Source organism: Eptatretus burgeri, chromosome 13, assembly GCF_056783735.1.
Source record: "Eptatretus burgeri isolate ZD-2024b chromosome 13, Ebu_testis_v1, whole genome shotgun sequence".
NCBI lineage: Eukaryota > Metazoa > Chordata > Myxini > Myxiniformes > Myxinidae > Eptatretus > Eptatretus burgeri.
The window spans coordinates 46,687,221-46,705,131 of NC_140973.1; the positions used below are offsets into that span (position 1 = coordinate 46,687,221).

General features: G+C 45.7%; 1 long non-coding RNA gene across 2 annotated transcripts in view; it reads left to right on the forward strand.

Moving 5' to 3' along the window:
• Positions 1-17,700, forward strand: part of LOC147014404 (uncharacterized) — a 21,264-nt gene extending 3,564 nt beyond the window's left edge. Inside the window, exons 3-4 of one of the 2 annotated variants that reach the window (XR_015050755.1) lie at positions 2,683-2,857; positions 17,105-17,700. This is a non-coding gene — a long non-coding RNA (uncharacterized LOC147014404). Of the gene's footprint in view, positions 1-2,682; positions 8,201-17,104 lie in introns of those variants that run through there. The other variant, XR_015050754.1, reaches the window with a different exon arrangement.
• Positions 17,701-17,911: the final 211 nt, after the last annotated feature.

A 17,911-nucleotide genomic window follows, 5' to 3' on the forward strand; every position in this document is an offset into this window, starting at 1 on the left:
GGAATACCCACAATATGAATCTGGATCTGAAAACGTTTGACAAATGAACATTAATCAAGTCAGCTGTTTCAGTCATGGTTTTCATGTATATCTCATAATGTCTGGGAGCTCCCCCAGGTTTGAGCTTCAACAATTTGATCACCAGACGATTCGGTGATACATCTTCAGCATCTCTTAATGTTGAAGAATGCATCGGGACCAATAGACCTTTGTGCCAGCGTTGGTAGGTTATCAGCTTTCAAGGGTAAATATTAAAGTAAAGTAATTGTTCAATAGTTCCCTTAAATTTCGCTAATCAGGAAAGCAAATATATTTCTGTAATATGTATATTGAGAGAGGTAAAATACCTACGTCAGTACTTTAAATGTGAAGCACCATGTACATGAAGTGTGTCCAATAAAGAAACACTTTATTTTTCAAGTGGCTTTGGGACAGACAAGTTTGTGTTTGTAGCACAGGATGTGGTTTATTTATGTTTTTTTAAAAGTCAATTTGCAGCAGTAACTACAAAACAAAATAAAAGAAAAGAGTTTGCAAATTATAACCAATACATCATGCAAAGGTACCAAGCAGCGAGCAAGCGCTTGCCAAACCATCCGTTCCTTATCAACGGTTTCAAATACCTTATAGTGCTTGCTTGAGTGATTAAGCCACTTGGTGAGCACTCTACAAGAAACTTGGAAATCAAACGGAAGTCCAAATACTGCATTGGAGTCATCAGAAGGAATCCGAAGAAGTAAAGAGCAAAGATGGAGTCATCAGGAGGAACCTGGATAGGATTAGTATAGGACCCATTCAAGCGCAGCCAAGTGAGTCTTACGGAAAAATTTCTGCAAGAATTCACTTCTCCGAGATACTTGGAAAAAGAAGGAGACATAAAGAGTGAAAGAGATAAAAGAAAATATAAATAATTAGAATGAATAGAGAAATGTGAAAGGATCAAAGAACAAAGATGTCGTGAAGAACCCGGACGATAGCTTTCAGCAGTTACTCCCCAAGCTCAAACACAGCAATAGGTACAAGCATAGGTTTGTCAGCAGGGAAGCACAGTCCACACAACATTAGCATATGGTATGAACATAATCAAACGGAAGACCAAATCTTGCAATGGAGTCATCAGAAGGAACCTGAAGAAGTAAAGAGCAAAGTTGGAGATAACTGAACAAACCCCTGACCGTCATCTGGTGAAACAGCTTCCAATTCCGCTAAGACCGGCAAAATTGTACCTATCAGTGATTTTTGATGAATTGCGAAGTTTACACGGGGTTTTCAAATCGAACCTCGATAAAAGAAACGTGCAAGACCGCTTGGTGCGTACTGATGCCTGGTAGCAATTGTATTCCCTGTGTGTTGTATTTTTTTTATTAATGAATGATCCTGTTCTTGCTTGCATCCTGTTGCCAGTTACTGTTATGGATTGTTCAGGATGATGCAATAGCGTTGGTTTGTCATTAAAAGGGGAACCAGAAAGTGTCACAAGCTGGGGTGCAGTGCTGCCGGAGTGTACCGGAACACTGCACTGGCACCCCAATCCATCCGAGGCAGAACTTAGCTCCACAATAGTAAAAACAAAAAAGATCCACGTGAAAAACAAATATTCATTTTCAACTTCACATTTGTCAACACTATTTATTTACCCACTTCTTGGATGCCATCATGCATTTTTCTCCATTTAGATTTTTTTTTTAAACCCATTCAGTAAACCCTCGCAAATGATATGTGGGTTTCAATGTGGGACTCGGTGGCCTCGATAAGGCCGAATTCGCTCATGAACATTTTAATTGTACTTTAAAACAAGCTCAAATGAGCTAAGATCCTCGTTCTCTTAATGATGACGTCATAAAACGAATATGACGTCATTGTGATGTATCCGGTTTGCGATAAATTATTATCTGTGCTAATGCCTGGCTTGATTCCCGCAAACAAAATTCAAACAGCTTGCCTAGTTTCGGAGATAATGGTACAGGCGATTTCCATTAGCGGCGATATTATGACGTCAACTTTTTTTCTAGGAAGAATTTTCAAAATCGGAGATGCTTACTGCCTGCACGTGGGCTTTCTGCATAAACATGGCAAGTTTCACGAAGATCCGATGAAAACTCTGGGTTGTGAAACAAAAAATGTCAAAAAATAGAAATGACGTCATAAAAATTGATATGATGTCATAGTGATGTATCATATGTGCGGTAATTCATCTCTGCTAATGCCCTGTTCGATTCCTGCAAACAGAATTCAAAAGGCTTGCCTAGTTTCGGAGATAATTTTTAGGCGATTTCAATTAGCGGAGAGATTTTGACGTCTTAACTTTTTTGTCTAGGAGGAATTTTCAAAATTGGAGATGGTTACTGTCTGCGCAGGGTATTTCTACATATAGATGCCAAGTTTCAGGAATTTTCGATGAAAACTGTAGGCTGTGAAACAAAAAAGTCCACAAGAAGATGTTGAAGAACAACAACGTGAGTAAGACTTAGAGATCCTCCACGAGGATCTAAAAATCAAATATTTGCTAATGCTGTGGATGGTTTGCATGTGAATGATTTATGACTTTCCATGACACATTTATCACTTTATTTTGACAGTTCTGGTAAGCCCCCCACCTTCCCAAAACAGCTGCCCATCAACTCTCACTAATTGCAACTCATTCCCTCCATCCTTCGTTCATCTTCCTTCGCTCCCTCCCAGGTGATGGAAGCTTACAGTGTGAGCATTTTACAGCCATGCAACCACGTTCGTGTGTCAAGGAGCACACGTTGACTCAGCACACACACCATCCTTCCAACTCTCCGTTTCCACTTTGTTTTCCGTGATCAGCATGACCACATTCGTCTCCACGCTACATCATCATAATATAACGGGCGTAAGCCTAGAACTTCTAACACACTTTTCTCCGAACATATTCTGTTCATACTTCCGAAATCTTCACATTATGTGTTCCATGTATTTACACAGGTGATAGTGGATTCAAAAAATAGAATATAGACAGAATTTTCAGAATGAATCGATGACGTCACAATCGATGATGACGTTCGGTGGAATCGATGATGACGTTCGGCGGCCAACCGACGGCAGGGTCCCAGATGACGTGATTTACTTAACTAAGTCCATGAGTTCAGGATGTTTGTTCAACTCAGTATTTATCACTTTTATCCTGCCATGTTGTTAATCTGTTGATGGAGGTAATACAGAAACGATGAATATGTCAAATGGTTCGTGTTACTCATCCGGCACTTTGTGTCAAGGCCAACAAACTAAAGTGACCGGTCTCAAACGCTACCATGGGCACCCAGACACGCCACCAATATGAACTGAGCTGTTGAATGTGGTGCAAAACATCCAAAGAAAGTACTGTAACCGAGTATTGTGATCCGAACCAACCTTCATACGCGTCGTAGACAGGTATCTATCTGCAGGTAGACATTAATACATCATTTTTAATCAATTAGGTTGAGGATTTGTTGACTAGTTTTGTACTTAAACCTTTTTTTTAAATCACAGTATGTCTATAGACAGGTATCATATTTGTGTGTTTTTTATTTTAGTACTTGAGCTGAAACCTAACCCCTCAAATACCTGGTGCCTTACTGAACATATGTTGGTAATAGGGGGTCTGAACAAAACCCTTTATTACCTTTGTCACCGAAGGTGGACAGAGGTTATGTTTGTTTGTTTGTTTGTTCAGAGGATATCTCAAAACTTTATGGATGGATTTGGATGAAACTTGGCGGACATGTTGGGTGTGTGACAAGGATGAATTGATTAGATTTTTTTTTGAAGATCTGGATCTGGATATGAGAATATTTTTTTTTTGTTTCGAGTGATTTTTCACCATTGAGAGATAGGTCCAAAAACTATATTGTTGTGGAAATGGCCCTTAGTGTGTTATTAAATATAGGATTAGCCCAGATCCCCCATTAAATGCATGTTTAGCCAGGTTGTTCGGTAATTGGACGTTACATGTGTGTCGGGAGGTGTCGGAGGCTGTTGATTCTTTGTACGGTGGTGGTGTACCGAGAGGTTCTTCTCCTTCCTTCACCTCTCCGAACGAGTCCCCACCCAGCGCTCTGAGAGGGAGTGGCCAAGAGAAGCGAATGTCGGGAAAAGAGAGGTGGAACTGAGAGCGCCGAGGTGGGGCGCGATCGGCTGTACAAGGGATGGCTGTGTCTGTTTGCGATCGGCTTTCGTGAAGAGCGAGCTGAAAGAAAGGCAAGGAAGGGACTGCAAGATGTCTGTCTGCCATCGGCTGGAGGAGAAACTGCGAGCGTCGGTCAGCGATCTGCTGAGGGAGTAACTCGCGGTGCGTGTGGTCAGCGATCTGTAAGAGAGGAACGGCCTGAACCTGAGGGTCAAGTCGGCGATCTGCCGAGGGAGTAACTGAGCCTGAATGTCGAGTGAGGATTCTACTGTATAGAAACGACTAGTGGGAGTCTGCAATCTGCTTCGAGAGGAACTGGCTGCTGTGTGAGTCAGCGATTGATTTTATGAGGAGGTCATCGACAGGTTCAACCTGCGTCTAACCACAGAGCCTCTGTCCTTACTCACGACACGTCTCGACACATCTGGTGTCGATCTGCCTGCAGAGCCCAACACCCCGATTTGGCCTAACCTGGTGAACAGGCCAGGCCCGGACTCGTATGCTGGACCTTTTGAAAGGCCAGCTGGAGCATACCATAGATCTTTCATCTCATGCCGTCGACCTTATGGGGGCTGAATGCGCTGAGGCTGCGTGCGTGGGCGGTGCGACAAAAGGAGGATGACGCCTCATGCTCGAGCTGGGTGCTCGAATCCGTTGACATCGGCTTGTCAGAAGCCGCATTCGTGCCTTTGACACTTTTCCTGTCGTTCATGAAGTATCACCAAGTACTCTGTGTCTTGTCTGCATGCTGTCCGTGTCTTGTCTGCAATGTTGTCTAAGGTTTATCTCGCTAGGGTTCCCTTCAAAACCCGTAGCTCCCTAGTTAAGAACGGGTTATAGATTAATTATAACATTGTCGTGAATGCTCTGCTTGTGTTGTGTTCCCCGATGTGTCCCCAATAAATCTGGCCGAGTTATACGGGATTTGCCGCCTTGAATTTATTTGTGCCGCACCGAGGAATGATTCGCTCGATTGGTATATAAAACCAAAATGGTTACGGACTGGGAGACTCCGCTCGGTCTCTGACAAAACCAGTTTGTAACTGGGGTCTATTCCCCCAGCTGGCAAGGCACAGGTGTATTTTGGTATCGTGATCTGAGGCGCGTAACCCGAGAATTGTGCCGAACCAGCTGGCGTTATAACCCCGGAGACGGCGGTGCTGTTAAGTGACGCCGAAGCTTCAACATTTGGCTGTCAAGAGGAGGGTGTGATTGACATCACTCGTCCGAATCCTTAACACTGGGGTCAAGAGTCGGGTGCGAATCCCGCCACCGCCTAATCTATAACAATATATACATATCGGGGGTATTGTTGAAGATTCGGCGGCACTTAACAGCACCGCCGTCTCAGGGGTTATAACGCCGGTTGGTTTGGCACAGGTCTCGGGTCACGTGCCCCAGATCACAATTCCAACGTACACTTGGGCCGTACCAATTTGGGATATAGACCCCGGCTACAGACTGTGTTTGATCAGAGACCGAGCAAAGTCTACCATTCCGAAGCCCTTTTTGGTTTTATATACCAATCGAGTGGATTGTTCCTCGGCGCGGCATGAATAAATTCAAGGTGGCAACTTTCACATTCATCAGCCAGATTTATTGGGGACACATCGGGGAAACACGACACAAGCAAAGCATTCACGACAATGTTATAATTAATCTATAACCCACTCTTAACTAGGGAGCTATGGATACGGGTTTCGAAGGGAAGCCTAGCGAGATAAACCTTCGGCCTGGACGACATGCAGACAAGATGCAGACAACATGCAGACAAAACACGGAGTACTTGGTGATGCCTCATGGACGAGAGGAAACGTGTCGAAGGCGAGATGCGGCTCGTGAGAAGCCGATGTCAACGGATTTGAGCGCCCAAGCTTGAGCATGCAGCGTGGCAAGATGGCGGCGATGGCCTCCTTTTTGTTGTTACCACCCACGCATGCCGCGTGGCAAGATGGCGGTGACGCACTCCTTTTGTCGCACCACTCATGCACCAGCCTCGGTGCGTCCAGCCCCCGTAAGGTCGACGGCACGGGAGAGAAAGATCTATTGTGTGTTCCAGCTGGTTTTTCACAAGGTCCAGTATGTGAATCCAGGCCTGGCCTGAACACCAGACCAGGCCAAATCGGGGTGTTGGACTCCGCAGGCGGATTGACGGGATGAAAAGACGTGTCGAGCCGTGCAGGGAGTCAGGACAGTCAGAGGCTCCGTGACTGGACTCAGGATGAACCTGTGGATGACCTCAGGCTGGATCCATAACCGAGGAGGAACAGCCGACCAAACCACTGCTCATGAAGCAGAACGCAGACTCCCTCAGGCAGTTCCTCTTGCCTTTCGGGGCGGGCCTCTTGGGACCGCCTCTGGGGACACGTGTTTGGTCCATCATTCGACTTTACAGCAGCTCCCCCCCAATGGGTTGCTGACACGTCTTGTTGACTGACTGTCAGGGCGCTGGGTTGGGGCTCGTTTGAAGGGGGGAAGGAAAAAAGTAGGCGCCTCTCAGTACACCACCACTGTACGAACACTGGACAGCCTGCTTCACCTCCTGACACACATGCAATGTCCGATTATATACCAAACAACCTGGCTAAACATGCATTTAAGGGGGGATCTGGGCTAATCCTATATTTAGTAACCCACTAAGGGCCCATTTCCGCAACAGTATTTCATAACGTTGTGGATGGATTATGACAAAACTTGGTGGTTGTGTTAGTTAGGTGACAAGAACAAGCTGGTTGGATGTTGGTTCAGGTCCAGATCCAGATCCAGCCTATTAATGAAATACAAAACGTAAATTGTTCAGCCTGGCAGAGATATGCGCTCCACCGAGTGCCCATTCTAGTTTTCGATCGAAACAATCTGCTGATATAAAACACAGTGTGTAGTTGTCTGCCCCCCTTCATAAGGACAGTTTGAGTAGGGGTTTAAAGGTCAATCTTTTAACATGACTGTGTATTCATAACGGTTTATTTTTGAGGATAAAATATTCGAAAAACATTTTCCTTAAAAGAGTTATTTATTTGTCTCTTCCATTGGAATTGCAGACATTGACTTTCAAACTGAGCGAAACATCATATATTCGAGTCTGCTTGAATATTTCGAAGAAAGTAACTCCAACTCGTCATTTTGATGGGTTTTTATACGAGTAGTTAGATAATACCGAATTCACTAATGGCGGTTGTTAAGTGACCTCAGAAATTTGTGTGCTGCTGCTATATTGGAGTCGAAAAAAAGATAGACGAATGTACATTCACGATCGGTTGAGTTATTGTGATTTCATGGCCAAATATTCAGGGTCAAAGCTTGCTCGGGTATGTCAATACTTTGGACACTTTGTCTCGGGACCAATACTATAAAAATGCAGGTTATCGGCTACATAGACCCGTATGAATTGCAGAACACAGCATGGTCCAGAAGCGAGCCAAACATTCCAACCATTTTATATCAAGATGTAGTGAATTATCTTGTTTACAAAACGTATTTACACCCTGGAACACATGAAGGCCTGGAAAGCTTTGGGTGTCTTCAACTAGTTGAAGTCTGGGTAGATCAGTGATGTGGCTGTTCTCGTGAAGAATGGCTGTTTCGTTGTGCAAGCAAAGAACCCGGACCCTGAAAATATCTCCTGTTCTTCCTCCGCTTCAATCGATTCTTCTGACCACGTGCTTGTCAAAGTGGACATCTCTCTTGCTGTTATTAGAGAACCACCTCAGCGCCATCGAGTCTGGCATTTCACTCAAGCTGACTAGCAAGGTCTCCAAGCAGCCATCAAACTTACAGACTGGTCTCCCATCGCTACTTTCTCCAACATCAACTCGTCCTGGGAATTCTTTCAAAGAAACATGCTCTGTCTCATGCACAGATTTATCCCTTCTCGTCTTCAGTTGTCCTACCTTCCCTCCTGCCCGTGGTTCTCTGAACATTGTGGCGAGACAGTTGTCCTGAAACAACTTGCCATTGCCTCGTTGAAAGCAAACCCAACTAAGGGTAATCTCAGTTCCTTCCATAAAGCTCGGAACAAGTGTGTATTTACCCTCAGGAGAGCCAGAAAAGAACATCTTTCTAAGCTCAAGTCTGAATTCTCAAATCTCTCTCCCTCATCCAAATCCTGGTGGCGTTTAATCAAATCTGTTTCTTGTGTATGTTCCCCCTCCATTCCCTTCCTCACCTCAAATGGCAGCACTGCTGATACCGCACGTGAAAAGGCTGAATGTCTAAACTCAGTGTTTGCATCGAAATCTTGTGTCCAAAACCCATCACTTTCTGTACCCACCTTACTCAGTCACACCTAGCTGTTCCTGGACTCTGTGTCCTTTTCTCCTGACAAGGTGGAGAGCTTGCTGTTAAACCTCGACTCAGATTCTGCAACCGGTCCAGACGGCATCAGTCCACATATCCTAAAAACCTGCTCCTCTGCTCTTAGTCACCTTCTCTTTGTTCTATTGACCCTCTCATTTGCTCGAGGTTATCTGCCATCTGCTTGGAAATCAGCAAACATTACTGCCCTGCATATAAAGGTGCAAAAACAGATCCCTGAAACTTCAGACCAATCAGCCTTCTCTCAATCATCAGCAAGGTTATGGAATCCATCATCGCTTCAGAAATTAAATCCTTTCTCTTCTCCAATGGCTTAATTTCCAATCATCAATTTGGAGTTCCTCAAGGCAGTGTTCTTGGCTCTGTTCTTTTTCGAGTTGACTGTTTTTCATCAATAATCTCTCCGACTCTCTGGAAAATCCTCTTTATCTCTTTGCTGATGACTCCACCCTCTGCTGTACCATCTGTCATCCCTCAGACTGGCAAGCAGCAGCTTCTTCGCTCTGGGCAGATCTGGATAAAATCACAAACTGGTCCAACACATGGAACATGTCTTTCAATCCTGACAAATCTCATACTCTCACTATAACTCTCCAAAAGGACCACTTAGAAGTCCGCCCCCCCCCATCTACTTTCTCAACAATCCTCTGGAAGAATTACTTTTATTCAAGCTTCTGGGTCTCACTATCTGCCATGAATCCTCCGTCATCCTGGGAATCCTCCATCATGCAAAGTCCTTCCTCAGCCCACATGAGCTCCTGACAATGTACAAAGCTTTCCTCAGCAGCCTGATGGAGTACTGCTTTCCCCTCTGGGCTGGTGCTCCTGCCTCTCACCTTTCTCGGCTTCATGCTGTGGAAACCAAGGCTTTTAGTATCATTGGCATCTCCCGCGGTGAGGCTGAGTCTTTGGGTCTCTCACTTTCTCACCGCAGGCAGGTCAGTGGTCTTTTGTGTGAGTCCGCCACAAAGGTCCGCCAGAAACCCCCTTCTGGTAAAACTACCAAAATCACAAATCACTGCTCACTTTCACTCTTTCATTTCTCTTTTTTTCCCACCTTTGGAATAAACTCCCACACTCTCTTCAATCCCATTCTTCCCTCCAGGCCTTCAAAACAGCTGTTCACCACCATCTCTTATCTTCCTCCATTCAAAACCTCAATCAAAGCCTCGACAATGTTTACAAAAAAAGAGGTTTCATCAATGACATCGACCCTGTTGGCAGAGCAGATAAGCATGATGTTCCATACGTTCGCATCATGCTCATCTGCTCTGCCATTTTCTTCAATACCCTTGGATGATTATCTGGCTCCAAAGCATTGTCTTCTTTCGTGAACTTCAACAACGACAACAACTAAACAACTAATGCTGTCAGAAGGGACGCCCAATTCGTTGAATGCCCATCCGAGGGACAGCACATACATTGAGGAATCACCCTGCCTGTAAACCACTGGGATGACAGTTTATAGCTGGGTCAGGATTCAAACCTGAATCCTGACCTGATTTTTTGAATCAGGTCAGGATTCAAAAAAATTTTTTTTTGAGGTTGAGTGGGTGTGAGTGTTGAGCTTTTGTTTATCATGGTAAAATGTGCGTATTTCAATTTTCACTCATTTTGGGGGACTCACGGAGTTAGTGTCATGTTAAAACTTGTTGTGATGGTAGATCTGGTGATGACCTCACAGCTGACAGATTTTCTTTTTGTAGGGCTCCGGTACCTCAAAATTTGCCATACACCACTGGACTCACAATTATTGTTTTGTGGTGTGTACTCCGAGATGAAAATTATGGTGCAACCTGCTTGTCTCTGAGCTGTCTCCTACTTCAAATTTTTTTTTTGCAGAATCTGAGGCTGGCAGTGGAGCTGCCACGCACACACACACACACACACACACACACACACACACACACACACACACACACACACACACACACACACACACACACACACACACACACACACACACACACATCTCACATGCGCAGACATGCAGGCAAATACACAAAACACAACACGGGACTGTTGGATGAGACAAACACAGCCACTGAGCAGATAGATTTCAGCAGCTACTCCCCAGGTTCAAATGTACAAGCTACCAGAAGTCCATCAATGGGGAAGCACAGTCCACACAGCATCAGGATATGGTACAAACATAATGAAATGGAAAACCAAGAAGGAACCCGAAGAAGTAAAGAGCAAAGAGGAAGTCATCAGGAGGAACCTGGATAGGATATGGGTTTCAGCTGCTACTCCACAACGCTCAAACCCATCCAGGCAGCAGCCAAGTGAGCCTCACAGAAAAATTTCTGCAAGAATTCACTTCTCCTGAGAGATATCAATGAAAGAGAGGAGTAGAGAGTAAAAGAGATGAAAGAGAAGAAAAGGCAAGAATTGTAATGAACATAGAGAATTGTGAAAAAAATTAATAATAAAAAAATAAAACAACACTTTGTTTCCTCCAAGTGCAGCATATATTGGATCAAAAACTTTAAAACACCCAAAGAAACCTTTGACTGCACCTGCAATAAACTATGGGCATTGTCGTGGATGGATGGATGGATGGATGTGTCCATTTGTGTGTACCAGTCAGGAAGAGCAATACTGTGACTTTGTGGAAACTCGCAACCGAACCAAGGCTGATTGCAGGAGCGTGGGACCCTTGTTTGGGGTTGATCGGTCAATTGTACATGAATGTGCAGAGTATGTCTGCAGAGCAATTACTGCAGTCCTGATGCTCAAACACATTTCTCTTCCCAAAGCAAAATACTTTGCTGAAATGATAAGTTATTCGGAATGGCGATGGAGTTTGCTACAATATGTGGGAGCCATCGACCGCTTGAATATTCCAATGGAAGCACCGCGCAATTACCATCTCGATTACATCAACATAAAATGATGGTATTCAATAATACTGCAGGCTGTGGTCGTAGGAAATAGTCTTCTTGAGACTTGTGTGATGGATTTCCTGGAAGAACCCATGATTTCAGTCCTCAAATACTCTCATTTAACTTGAGAGTTCATTGAACACCTTATCTCACACAGGTTAGGTCAGGTCAGGTAAGGTATGGGAGCATGCGTCGGAGCAGCTAGTCAGAGCATCCACTTTCTGCTTATACTCCAGGGGCCTCCGTCTGGCAATCCACCAGGTAGATGTCTGGCCCATCCCCATCTCCTTGAGATGCAGATCAACCTGCTGTAACCACGAGGCACGTGGTCGGCCCATTGACCTCCTCCACTCATGAGACTCCCTCGCTGAGAGAATCTGGTGAGCAGGATCAGCATCAGGAAAACGAGCCACATGTCCATACAGCCGCAACTGTCGCTCACGGACTATGCAGGTAACAAATCTCATTTGAGTCTCTCTCAGCAACCGCTCGTTGGACATAAAGTCTGACCAGCGATAGCCAAGGATCTCCGAAGAGACCTGGTACCAAAGGAATTAAGTCTCCGTCTCAGATCCCTGGTCAGAGTATATATATATATATATATATACCCAACAACAACACGCTCACCTTCTCCCGATTCTGCTTCTTCTTCTTCCTCTTAACTTCCTCCTCGTCTTCTTCCTCGATTTTTTTTTTTTTTTTTTTTACACTTCCATGACCTAATGTGTTGAACTCTCTCATACATTATTTTTAACTACAAAAACGATCTTATAATGCTTCATCTTCCTCTCTCACACATGTGGTACTCTTTACTGTTTCACAATGCACTACTCTTCTGCTATTTTAACAGACTGCTCTCATTTCGAGCTCTCCTTCATTCCTTGCCTAAAAAATCCAACTATTACAGCGCTTCTTCTCTCCATGCTCTGAATTCGCCTTCATTGCATCCATCAAGAATTGTGTTAAATCGCATCTCTGACCTAAAACTTTTAAAAACCACAGTTTGCCATGGATGCTCGCTTTCCATCAACCATTCTTTTTTTCCAAATTCAGTGCCAACTCACCCCCTCACCCCCCTCACCCCTCACTCTCACTCTCAAAGCAACCATCCCACTCTTCTCCCTCCAAGCCTCCCTCTCACCTCTCTCAAAAATCCCCCCTCACCTTTCTCCCACCTTTCATCCCCCTCACTCTTCCTTCTCAAAGTTGCCCCCCTCTCATCCACCAACCTGCCTCCCTCCACTGCCCTCTCACCTCCATCTCTTCACTCCACCTCCTCAAATCCTCAACTGCCTTCTTCCTTGTCTCTTGTCCCCCTCTACCCCAGCACCACAGAGCCTTTTCTCCTCATTCGGCCCCCTCCCCTCGCTGTTCTGCAATACCCCACACTCCTTCAGCAACCCTCGTTACCTGCCCCCTCGTCCCTTGTCCTACCCTCCCCTCCCCCTCCACCTCCTGCACCCAAAGCCTCCTCCCCTTCCTCTTCATTAAAAGTGTGGACCTCAAATATCCGGGGCCTTCGCTCAAACCTTTCAGATCTTTCCATACAGGTTGCCACTGACAAACCAGACATTATCTGCCTAACAGAAACTTTCCTCTCCCAAGATGTGTCTGACTCCCAAGTATCTCTCCCTGGCTACTCCCTCTTACGGTATGACAGACCTGAGCCTCGTCCTGGTGGAGGAGTTGCTCTCTTCATCAAAGACTCTATTCCTCACTCTCCATGCACTGCTCTCACTCCCCCACACCCCCAGGAATACCTCTGGCTTCGGCTTCCCCTCCACTCCCACCTCATGTTTATATGTGTACTGTACCGTCCACCGAACAGTGATGACTCCATCTACATCTCACTATCCGAAAACATGGACCATCTTCTATCTTCTCATCCAAACTCTCTCTTCCTCTTATGTGGTGACTTCAATTGTCATCACGCCAGTTGGCTAGGTGTGGGTACCTCTCTCACCTGCCATGGCACCTCAGCAAAAGCTTTCTGCGACTCATTGGGACTGACTCAATCGGTCAACTTCCCGACCCGGATCTCAACCAATGGTACTCCATCTCTTCTGGATCTGATTTTGACAAATTTCCCTGACAATATCTGCTGCTCTTCCTTCGCTCCAATTGGTTCTTCTGACCACGTCCTTGTTAAAGTGGACATCTCTCTGGCTGTTATCAGAGAACCACCTCACCGCCGTCGAGTCTGGCATTTCACTCAAGCCGACTGGCAGGGTCTCCGAGCAGCCATCAAACTTACAGATTGGTCTCCTATCACTACTTTGTCAAACATCAACTCATCCTGGGAATTCTTTCAAAGAAACTTGCTCTCCCTCATGCACAGATTTATCCCCTCTCGTGTTCAGTTGTCTGACCCTTCCTCCCGCCCTTGGTTTACTGAAGCTTGTGGCGAGGCAGTTGTCCTGAAACAACTTGCCTTTGCCTCATGGAAAGCAAACCCAACTGAGGGCAATCTCAGTTCTTTCCACAAAGCTCGGAACAAGTGTGTATCTACCCTCAGGAGAGCCAGAAAACAACATCTTTCTCATCTCAAGTCTGAACTCTCAAACCTCTCTCCCTCCTCAAAATCCTGGTGGCGTTTAATCAAATCTGTTTCTGGTGTATGTTCCCCCTCCATCCCCTCCCTTACCTCAAATGGCCGCACTGCTGATTCCACACGTGATAAAGCTGAATGTCTAAACTCGGTGTTTGCAGCTAAATCTTGTGTCCTAAACCCATCACTATCTCTACCCACTTTACCCAGTCGCACCCAACTGTCCCTGGACTCTGTATCCTTTTCTCCTGACAAGGTGGAGAGCTTGCTTTCAAACCTCGAGTCAGATTCTGCAACCGGTCCAGACGGCATCAGCCCACGTGTCCTCAAAGCCTGCTCTTCTGCTCTTGCTCACCCTCTCTCTGTTCTATTCACCCTCTCATTTGCCCAAGGTCATCTGCCATCTGCTTGGAAATCTGCTAACATCACTGCCCTGCATAAATAAGGTGCAAAAACAAATCCCTATAACTACAGACCAATCAGCCTTCTCCCAATCATCAGCAAGGTGATGGAATCCATCATCGCCTCAGATATGAAATCCTTCCTCTTCTCCAATGGCTTGATTTCCAATCATCAATTTGGTTTCAGACCAGGTCACTCTACCCTGGATATGCTGCTTCTGCTCTCCCATCAATGGATGGAGGTCCTCAATGCCAGACAGGAAATCCGAGCTGTATCCCTGGACATATCGCGTGCTTTTGACACAGTCTGGCACCCTGCCCTACTCACCAAACTCTCTTCCCATGGTATTCAAGGCCATCTCCACTCATGGCTCGCAGACTTCCTCTCCTGTCGCAGTCAACGTGTGGCCCTAAATGGAGTTCTTTCATCCCCTCTTCCCGTGCAGGCTGGAGTTCCTCAAGGTAGCGTTCTGGGCCCTGTTCTTTTTCTGGTTTTCATCAATGATCTCTCGGACTCTCTGGAAAATCCTCTATTTCTCTTTGCCGACGACTCCACCCTCTGCCATACCATCTGTCATCCCTCAGACCGGCAAGCAGCAGCTTCTTCACTCACTGCAGATCTGGATAAAATCACAAACTGGTCCAACACGTGGAACATGTCTTTCAATCCAGACAAATCTCACACTCTCACTATGTCTCTTCGAAAGGACCGTTTACAAAACCCCCCATCCACTTTCTCAACAATCCTCTGGAAGAAGTCTTTTCTTTCAAGCTTCTAGGTCTCACTATCTGCCATGACCTTTCCTGGGAAAGTCACATTTCCAACCTCGCCTCAAAAGCCAGTCGCCGACTGGGAATCCTCCGTCGTGCTAAGTCCTTCCTCGGCCCTCTTGAGCTCCTGACCACTTACAAAGCTTTTGTCCGTAGCCTGATGGAGTACTGCTCTCCCCTCTGGGCTGGTGCTCCTGCCTCCCACCTTTCTCGGCTTCACGCTGTCGAAACCAGGGCATTTAAGATCATCGGCATCTCCCGCAATGAAGCTGAGTCTTTGGGCCTCTCACTCAATCACCGCAGGTTGGTCGGTGGTCTTTCTGTCTTCTACCGACTCCTCTCCAGCCTTGCCCCCCTGCTCTCTCTGCGATTTGTCCCCACCACATTTCCACAGGGCGCTCAAGGTCCGCCAGCAACCCCCTTCTGGTAAAACTACCAAAATCACGAATCACTGCTCATCTTCACTCTTTCATTCCTCTTTTTTCCCGCCTTTGGAATAAACTTCCTCACTCTATTCTTTCCCATTCTTCCCTCCAGGCTTTCCAAACAGCTGTTCACCACCACCTCTTATCTTCCCCCATCCAAATCCTCGATCTTTTCTACCCCCGATAATCCACCCAAGCCCACTTCCTTCAATTCCCCTGCTTTCCTTCCTGAAAGTCCCTGAAATGTCCATCTTCTCTTCGCCATGTTCCCCGTCCCATCCCCATCCCTCTCCCTTCCACAGTTCACCTAATGTGTCTGTTCCCCACTGTTTTGTCCCTTCCACTCCCGCCCCTCTTGTCTCATGCCTCCTTGCTGTGAGTTGTGTGTTAGCTCTCATACGAGCCTCGACCAAGGTATACAAAAAAAAAAAAAAAAGAGTCCAAGTCTCACATTGATAGAGCAAGACTGGAAGCATCAAGGACCTGAAGACTCGGACTTTCGTCCTCCCGCACAGGTACCGGCAGCGCCACACCCCATGATCCAGTGAATCCATGACTCCCCAGGCCCGACCCAGACGTCTATTGACCTCTGACTCACAGCCAGCAGAGACATGAATATCACTGCCAAGGTAAGTGAATCTCTACATGACCATAACATCCTCACCACAAACAGGTACAGACGTGATAACAGCATCCAGTATGTCATTGAAAGCCTAAATCTTAGTTTTGACCTAGGAAACCCATAATCCCAGCGGCTCAGACTCCTCGTTCAGCACCTCGAGGGCCCCCGAAAGGATATCTGAAGTCTCCGCAAAGATGACTACATCATCTGCGAAATCAAGGTCAGAGATCTTGACATTCCCAAACAATGCACCGCAGCTTGTTCTCTCTGACATCCTCCCCAGAATCCAGTCCATACAATTGCTGAAAAGTGTAGCGGGCAGTACACATCCCTGATGAACTCCAGTAACGACTGGAAATACGTTAAAGATGGTACCACCACATCTCACAGCACTCTCAGTACCAGAGTAGAGTTCAGACATCAGATTGGTCAGTTTTGGTGGCACCCCACGAAGACCAAGAATCCTCCAGAGGGAATCCCGATTCACTTAATCAAACACTTCACAGAGATTAACATTAGCTACAAGCAGCCCCTGCCGAAACTCTCGTCTGCATTCGGTGAGGACCCGAAGAACAAGGATACGGTCAATCGTTGACCTCTTTGGTGTAAAGCCTGACTGCTCTGGACAACGCTTTGCGTTGTTTGCACTTCGCACGTGGAGTAATAACTATAGCCTCCAAAGGGAGTTTGCTTCTCAAGAAAATGAGATTTATTGCTGATCACGTGAGCTATTATATTGTAGGGGGCTGAGCATATACTCTGGACATGTGATTAATGAACTTTTAATCCCATGTGTGTAGACATTGTGTTTATCACCATCGGTACAAAATATACCATGCGAGTTCAGTGTTTGAAAAAGCATTTGCAAGACTCGAGGGAAGATGGAGGTGCCTTATGAATAACAAAAATGCTTTGATTTTCATTTGATTTGGTTTTAGTTGTAACTCAAATTTGCATTTGGTTGTAACTCTAATTGTATCTTCTGTTTTGCACAACCTTTGTGAAGAGCTCCAAGATCATTTTTGTGAAGAATGGTGAAGACTCTCAGAATTGGTTCAGCCTTTACAGACCCTGCGTGAAAGGAGAACAAGGGAGGGTTATGTCACTCGTGATGCTTTGGTGAAGTATTTTAATGTATGGTCCTGGCGGAGGAGTTGTAGAACTACCAGTGGATGGGAACACCCGATTCGGAAGACCCCTACACTGCAAACCTCCTCCAACTTCCCCCAATCTTTGGGCTCTGGCCTCATTGACTGGCCAGAAGTGGCCACTCCCCTCCCCTCCCCCCAAGGCAAAAACTTATTACCCTTCTCTTCTACTTGATCTCTGGGTGGAATATGGATGGTGCTTGGCTTCCTTGGAGATGTGGGTTTCTTGTGAGGTCAGCTGGGGCTGCTGCTGTTGATGATTTTTAAAAATTATTTTAATGCATGAAGGTTCACAATTCGATCTGTAATAATCATTTTAATTTTTTCCATGTGTCACACTGCCACATTATCTTCCCACTCAAATTCCATCACCCTTATTTTCCACCACTCCATTTATGAAAATACCACCGTTTCAAAAGAAATCTTTCAATATATCTCATCCAATAAAAGCAATTTTTTTGAGAAAAATCTCCAGTGGGGAGTTTTACTCTTACCTTTATTTTTTTTGATCCACCAGATAAATGCTGAATAGCACAAAGTTGGCTGGCAGGATGGCCTTGAGGTACGTACACTCACCTCAAAGCTGTCTAGCCTGGGTTTGAACCCAACCCACTGTATATCCCGGTGTTTCACAGGCAGGGTGATTCATCAATGTGTGTGTGTGC